At 42.5% G+C, this 8136-nt stretch overlaps 3 long non-coding RNA genes across 3 annotated transcripts; all 3 read right to left on the bottom strand.

The window, feature by feature from the left end:
• Window positions 1–790: 790 nt before the first annotated feature.
• Window positions 791–1919, bottom strand: LOC109198041 (uncharacterized). Its single transcript, XR_002059017.1, has 3 exons — window positions 1895–1919; window positions 1330–1475; window positions 791–880 (listed from the first exon to the last, which is right to left on the bottom strand). It is a non-coding gene; the product is annotated as an uncharacterized LOC109198041 (long non-coding RNA).
• Window positions 1920–1976: 57 nt separating this feature from the next.
• On the bottom strand, window positions 1977–3015 carry LOC109198043 (uncharacterized). Its single transcript, XR_002059019.1, has 3 exons — window positions 2962–3015; window positions 2297–2413; window positions 1977–2014 (listed from the first exon to the last, which is right to left on the bottom strand). It is a non-coding gene; the product is annotated as an uncharacterized LOC109198043 (long non-coding RNA).
• Window positions 3016–5058: 2043 nt separating this feature from the next.
• On the bottom strand, window positions 5059–7740 carry LOC112844797 (uncharacterized). Its single transcript, XR_003217547.1, has 3 exons — window positions 7636–7740; window positions 7135–7378; window positions 5059–5152 (listed from the first exon to the last, which is right to left on the bottom strand). It is a non-coding gene; the product is annotated as an uncharacterized LOC112844797 (long non-coding RNA).
• Between the last annotated feature and the right edge of the window lie 396 nt (window positions 7741–8136).

Below are 8136 nucleotides of genomic sequence, written 5' to 3'. Positions count from 1 at the left end.
GCATCCCAGTGGGAAAAGCATGGTGCTGCAATTTGCGAAGGAGTGATAGTGGGAAGGGAAACTGGCAGCTTGTTGGTAGAAAAGCTTGCTGCTGCGATTGCGAATGAGGGACGAGAACCTGGCATCCCGGTGCCAAAAACCTGCTGTTGGATTTGCAAAAGAGCGATAGAGAGGGAGAACCTGTCATCCTGGTGCCAAAAGTATCCTGGTGCATTTGTGAAGGAGGGATAAAGGGAAGGGAATTGGATCCTTGTTGCAGCTCACTTTTGCATTAGCAAAAAGGGATATAGAACAAACCTGGCATCCCAGTGCCAGATGGGTTCGTTACAGCATTACAATAATAGTATTGAAAAGATTTTGAGTATTTACAGGTCAGTTGGGTGATTACCAGCCATTCTGCCATTTATTTCAAGATCTTTCAAGTCAGGAAAAAACCTTATAAAATCCCAGGAATCCCATCAGTTTAACCCAGTCGATAACAAAAGTGGAGGGTTGTGAATTCTTACCGGAAGGGTCCAGTAGGGTCTGTAATTTTACCACATTTCTCTGGTTTACAACTTCAGTTTCCAAGTTGGGTCACAGTCTGGATCAGGCTTTGTTCCTGGGGTACATCTGGTCAATACAAATACGAAACACAGTTACATTCTCTTCAGTGTGTCAGGAGGAGTCCGACAGTAAGGTAACAAAAGACATAACCATAAGAATCCAAAAGACAGTAAGATAATGTGTTTGAACTCACGAGTCATCTTCATCCTTCAGTCTGCCAGCTGTTCCCAAAGTCATTACTATTTCTGCCACAGTGCCATCTGGTTTGGTGAAGTCATTGTCTGGGTTCCCATCATAGTCACCACAAAGGCCACACATTTGGTCATAGTAGGAGCTGGTAGGACAAAGTCAAGGCAGGATATGTAGGATTAAGATAACACAGTCTTAAGAATATTTGCAATGTTTAATAAGGTGTTGCTTGGCCTTTTATTGTAATTCTAGAAACAAATGAAGAGAATGCAAAAATCTCTGATACAATAAACCAGGGCATCGTTAGTATTTATTAAAAGTTGCATGTGTCCACGAAATGCACACAAATGGACTGCTATGTTTTTTTAGTTTCCACAACATACATAAAACAACTGGTGACATTCAGCAGTTTAGATTGTTATCTATCAGAGTTTCTTCAGATCATTAGGTTATGGTTGCATCGGAGGAAAGTGGCCATCAAAAAAGAATGATGTAGCAGTGGAGACGGTGGTCAGGTGTATTGTATGAGTGTGCGAAGCAAATAAAAAGAAGTTCTGCAATATCAAAATAGTTCAAATCAATATTTATACTAACCTGGGAACTGAGATCTGGGCATAATGGTTTCCATCCCAACGCACCCTCAGGCCAAAGGATGTTTGAAGGGTGATGAACTGACCAGCAAGACTAATAGACATGAGAGGAGAGGGGGAGTGGGGCAGAGCCACCCGTACTCCGTTCACCTGATTCAGTGATGAAGAAAAGATAATATAAAGATGTTAAACAGACTGTGTAAACTTCTAATTGGTGGACAGGTCAGGGAGTATAAAAGTAGAAAGAGTGTGGAGTGCAGTATATCAGGCAAAAAACTTTGTACAGTTTTAACAAGCAAGAAAGATACTGCTTGATGCCTATCACACTGTGTTATCTTTGGCATTTGTATAGGTTCAACTGACAACATGGGACAAATCTGTTTTTTGGCAAGGTGTTAGCAACAATGTAACTAAAGATATAATTCACATTAGTTGTTTTGCTAAAATGTCAGTTATGTGTAGACATGATACATCCATGGTGATGATACAGCTGGTGTCTGGGATGTGTATGGCACACATTTTACCTAAAGATGGGAATATAACAGATAGTAAATCATTCATATACTGACCAGTGTTCTACTGCTCTTCATCAGGTCAAGTAATTCATCCACTGTCACATATAGCTTCCTCAGGTATGACACTCCTGCAACTCCTCTCTTCATTCTTTGCCTCCACAGAGAACCAAGGGCCTGCACAGAGAAGACCACGACAATCAGGAATATTGTGTGTTTATATTAAAGGTGAACATTGGCAGATATTGGCATTAACATACAAACCATCACTGACATTCAGTGTCTTCTTTTTGCAGCAAACGTGAATGAAAACAACATGTGTCATGCTTTGTGATGAAAATAATGAATGAGTAAATTTAGCTCATTTAAACTTGGATGAATTTGTGGGTGTGGCAAGACTAGAACAGGTGCAATGAAACCCAAACATCTTAATAAATAAATGTCTGAATTGGTGTGTACCTGTGCTGTTCCTACAGGTTCTGGCCAGTGTGTAAGTACAGGTTCCCATGAAGGTGTAGTACTTCTTGTCAAAGGTGTTGTAGTGTGGATCCCCAGAAACTACACAATCCTGGAAGCCTGAGAGAGGGACAAACATCAGGAACATCAGACTGAAACACAGAAGAAGCCACTGTAGAACAATTACCTAATAACAGTGCAGTTCACTGCTGCTTTGGACCTATAATGGCATTAAATAAATGCATAGAATATAACATTTCCTGACTAGACAAAAATTTGTATTATTTGCATTTGTTTTCTCCAACTCTGTGATTTTGTATTATAAAGAAATGCATGTAACAAGTGTTGTTATAGACAAACTGTACAGAAGCGAGGAAAAGAAACATAACAGCAACACACACATAAATATTTCACTGTTGCTGAAGTGAAGACAGCTCTGGTTTGTGTTTCTCTATCTTCCATTACCATTTTATTTCTGATGTATATTTGAGCAGGGACAGAAAATGCTAGTTTGAGAACTTTGACAAAGTCTGCAGCATCACATCAAACACAGTTGCAAAACTTTTCAGGTTGGCAGTCCAACCCATGAGATCTGGAAACCTACTTAGAATATAATGTCTACAGCTTTGCTTTGTTTGTTTTTTTAGGTGTGAACATAACAAACATACTCGTAGGATAGCAGCCCAGCTCTCCATGCTGAAGTTTACATTCATGCATTGGGGGCATTCAGAGGCTTCACAGGTAATTCCAGCTGGACCACACCAACATTTTCGCTTGCAGTCTTCCTCAAAAAACTCCTCTCCGGGCTGACAGACAGGCAACAAAATTGACAATTCAGCATAGCAGGCACAGATGATTCTTTGTAAATCATTATATGCATGTATGTATGAAAATGTTGTTTTAGACAGGACATAAAGACACTGCAAGTGACCTGACTTGAAATACAAAGGACCAAATGATTCACTGCCGGCCTATCAGACCCACTTCACCATACCTCATAATACTGGCCGTTCGTGTGGTTGCAGCCACACATGTTCTCCTTAACGCACTTGCCAGCACTCAGGACGTAGCTGGGATCACACACACAGGACTCAGAGCAGGGACCAGAGCAGGAGGGGGGTTTTCCAAAGCATGTTTCCTGACAAGGATCTGCACAGGGTTCGTAGTGGCTGTTTGGGGGGCAGTTCAGTGCTAAGGAGACCACAAGAGGTTGAAGTTAGTGATAGGAGACAAAAGTATGTGCTGCTTAAAATATAAAATCACAGCTTTTTATAAGAAAAAAAAATGTGTCTTTGGCACTTCCAGCTGTGTTGTCTTCTGTGTAACTAGATTGTTTGAGTTTGGTGGTAACCCAGTCTCCTGCAGCCTCTTGGCATATGCTGTCTGCCCAACTAGGTATGCTAAAGCAGCACTCCCTCAGTTAACTTTAGTGAGTAGAAAGCCCGTATGAAGTACTCTTCCTCAAGTCAGAACTGACATAAACTTCTTTGTGTGATTTTCTCCCAACTACTCAGCCGAGCTGATTTTACCTAAAGATATTTTACTACTAAATTAAATCATTTGTCCTTCTAATACTCACGGCAGAAGGTTTCATTCCTCCATGGTCCAAGGTTGACCCCACGATCTTGGCATTCATTGACATAGGCTTCAATGGCTTCACACAAAATGGGCTTGGCTCCATCCAGCTCACACAAGTCAAAGACACAGTCCCTGAAGTAATTCTGAGAACAAACAATCACTTTGTTACAATGCTTTATATTGTCTGACCATCTAAAAGCACAAATTCAAATTATTCCACTATTACTAACATCACATTTCAACCCGAGTACACACACACATACACAAATGCAACAAGCAATGCACTATCCTCTACATGAACATACATTGGGGTTGACTTTGCGATGGCACACAGCAAAAGGTCCATTTTTGTCCAGCAGAATGCCACAATATCCAGAGCTTTCATACAGTTCCTGTTCTTCTTTATTGCACCCAGGGATGGTAGTGTTGGGTTTCTTATTGCATCTGTCAAGACAGACTTTCATCTTAAGAACATTTGTCTTTTGTCAATGGTAAATGTTTCTTTACACTTGCATCTCTGCAATACTCACTCTGGATTCATGTTCCAACTGTGTCCAAAGTCATTGGTATTTTCAGCTAAGCTTCCATCTGGTTTGCGGAAGTCATCTTTAGTATCTCCATCATAGTTGCCACACAGGCCACACAGCTTGTTCTGATAGCTGCAGATTACAGTAAAATAATTGTGTTGGAGTCTTTTGCAAGAAATGCTAACAACTCAGTCAGAACTACGTCTTACAACGTGTTTTAATTCCAGCCAAGTTGCTTTTCAACAGTAGACTAAACCCCACACATTAGTAAGACTAAACGATCGGACATGCACATTTGATGCGTTTGACAGCATCAGCATAGAATGAACTAGTCAGGAAATGATAAGTTTTGTGTGATTCTATCTTGAAATTTTGAGTGAGCTGTTTGTGTTGCCTCTGCTAGATTGCTTAAATAAACTATCCTAGCTGTGCCATTAATCTCTGTCTTTATCACCTTACTACTGGTTACAGATAAAGGAGTCATGTTCAGTATATGAATATGTGTTATTGTTTTAGTTGTATTATTAGGGATGTAGATTTCTGGACTGGTGAATTTTTGATTAAAACACCATTTTTAAGGAAACCATGAATTTGGTCTTCACTCACTCTTCGATCACTTTGATGTCCATGAAGGTGTTTCCATCATAGCGAACCTCACACCAAAGTTCATGGAGACAGTGTAGTGTTTTCCTGACTTGAACACAGAAATACCAGGGGCCGGGGACAGTGGCAGATTGACATTGGTCCCATTAACCTGTGTGGGAAAATAGGCACAGTACATCAAATCTGGCCAACATTTTCATTTTTGAATTACCTATGTCACAACATTACTATTGTAATAAAAAGAGACGTTCCCTCATTATGCCAATGATGTATGAACAACAGTCCCTCTCTGAGAGGGCCATGGCCGCCACTGAGATCTTGCCTGACCGGTCAAACGCAGCTGCCGGCGTTACAAGTGAGAGTGGATCGAAGCTAAAGGCATGGAAGCCCAAGAAGCAGTCGACCAGAACGATACCCAAACCTTAAATTGCATTGTACGAGATCTAACTGGGGCTCCCGGTGGCCGCTTGGTCCCAATCGGAGACAAAAATGGATGAGTCCTCCTCACTGCAGCTGAGCAACCCACGTTGAGTCAAACAGTTCTGCGATACTTTAAACCAGCCCGAGCCACTCCACCTGTTTGAGGCCGAAGAACTTGCACCCTCCATGGATTTTCTTCTTGTCGATATCGGACAAATCAGCGATGCTAAAGTCAAGACAGCGATCCAACTCCTCAAGAGTGGAAAGGCTGCTGGCCTGGACGAGTACCTCCCCATAATCCTGAAGCACGACGAAGCCCAGTTGGAAGCTGCCCTTAGAAGACCCCTAAACACCTGCTGGTCAACATCGTGTGTACCCTATGATTGGACAAAAGGCGTCATCACCAAACTTCCTACGAAAGGCTATTTGGGCGACTGTAAGAACTGCCGGGGCATCATGCTGCTGTCGATACCCAGGAAAGTGCTTTGCCTCGTTCTTTTAAATTGGCTACGACATGCAGTGGACGAACGATTGTGAGAAGAGCTTGCTGGCTTTCAGAGTGGCCAGTCGTGCGTCGAGCACATCTCACCCTCCGCATGATCATTGAAATTTCAACGACTTCAAGAAGGGTTTTGACAGCGTCCATCAGCCGACTCTATGGGCTATTCTACGTCAATATGGAATCCCCAGCAGTTTGTAGACACCCTTTGTGGTCTCTACTCCAACTGCTGCTGCTGCGCCGGACAGATGATTTCTGAATGGATTTCTTCAAGATCAATACTGGCGTCCGACAGGGATGCATGCTATCGCCTTTCCTCTTCCTGTTGGTAACTGACTTCATCATGCAACGATCAGTTGACCAAACTGGCATCGGTGTCCCCTGTCACGAACAATCTCACGACTTGGACTTCGAGGACGACATTGCCCTGCTGGGGTCGACTAAGGAAGACTTCCAAGAGTTAACTGCGGCTTTCAGAGGGAGGCGATGAAGAACGACGACCAAGAAGACGAAGGTACTCCAAGTTGGTTACGCATGTTCCTGTTGATCAACCAACATGCTGAAGAGGTGGATAATTTCACATATTTCGAAAGCATCATCTCGAATGATGGGATCCCTGATCAAGATGTAGACTTCAGAGTAGGGAAGGCGGCCGGGGTCTTCCGACGTCTCCAATTCAATTCATTTCAATTCAATTTTATTTGTATAGCGCCACATTACAACAACAGTCACCTCAAGGCGCTTTATATTGTAAGGTGGACACTACAATAATACATACAAAGAAAAAAACAACAATGATATGACCCCCTATGAGCAAGCACTCTGGTGACAGTGGCGTCTTTTAACAGGAAGAAACCTACGGCAGAACCAGCGAAAGCAAAGCCGACCAAGATCACATGGCGTCGAACGTTTATGGATGATCTGAAAACCGTTGACATTGCCTGGGATGAAGTTGAAGCAGTCGCTGCTGACCGACATCGATGGAGATCGTTAGCTGCCCGATGTGTCGCTCGGTGTAGGAGAAACTAAGTGCAAAGTGTAAGTGCAACTTTCTTTCCATGGTCAATTGCAGTGGTTTTCAGAAGTGTTCCTGAGCATGTGCAGTGATTTGTACCACAGAATATGTTTGTTTGTAATGCAGTAGTGCCTGATAACGTGATAGTGTGATTGGGTTTGACATGCAAAACATCCTGTTTCCTCCTCTCATGTCTTACCTGCACAGTGCCACCTTTGAGAATGGAGATCTTTACCATCTGTGCGTATACATGTACGGCCTTCACATAGGAGATGGTCGGCCTGTTATACCGGTTTCATTGTCAGTATGGACCTCAAAGTAGGGCACAGTTGTGTCATTGCATGGACTAGACATCAGATAGCTGCAGTTGCCCATGAAGTCATATTTGCGTTTGTCAAAGCTGGTGTAGTGTGGATCACCAGATGCGACGCACGTGGATGTACCTAAAGGAATAATAAATAAGAAATTGTAATTTCCACACTGTCAACTATCAAGTTATTCCGACTGACTGTAAAGCACAACACAAGGTGCTCCTTTTGCTGATGTAATTTATTACAGTGCATTAAATCACAGTTGAGCACCAGTCCAAATATGTTGTCTTGAGGTGTGGCTAGACCATCCATTCCTTAAATGATACTTTCTTAAGGTGCAAGGGATCATTCCAGTCCAAATTCTTTAATATTTCAACAAACATTATTACCTTTAGGATAGCAGCCTGCAACACCATTAACCTCTCGACACTCTTCAGTGGGGTCACAGGAGTTATCAACACATTCCAAAGTGTAGTTCCCTGCACAGCGACACACTTTGTGCAGCCGTCTCCAAATACATCTCACCAGGCTGGATAAAATGAACACAATCAGTACTGAGAAAGTATACTGTATGTCTGTAAATGTACACAGTACACAGTACTAACTAGGACATCTGACCTCATAATAGTTATTGTTGTCATCTAAACAACCACATTTGTCCAATGGCACGCAGTGCCGTCCTTTGAAGACAAAGCCTGGTTTGCAGAAACACCCAGTGATGCAGGAGCCAGAACAGTTGGTAGAGGGTTCCATACATGTAGGAATGCAAGCTGGACCGCACTCTATATACTCTGCGTTAGGTGGACACAGGTCTGTACAGAAAGAATAAGGATTACTGGAAACTGAGTAGATACGATTTCCTGAACAAAAAAGGTAGGAAGTTATTATGC

This window comes from Oreochromis niloticus, unplaced genomic scaffold, assembly GCF_001858045.2.
Source record: "Oreochromis niloticus isolate F11D_XX unplaced genomic scaffold, O_niloticus_UMD_NMBU tig00001640_pilon, whole genome shotgun sequence".
NCBI classification, from domain to species: domain Eukaryota; kingdom Metazoa; phylum Chordata; class Actinopteri; order Cichliformes; family Cichlidae; genus Oreochromis; species Oreochromis niloticus.
The sequence above is the reverse complement of the archived record's forward strand: the minus strand, read 5'-3'. Positions and strand labels throughout refer to the sequence as shown.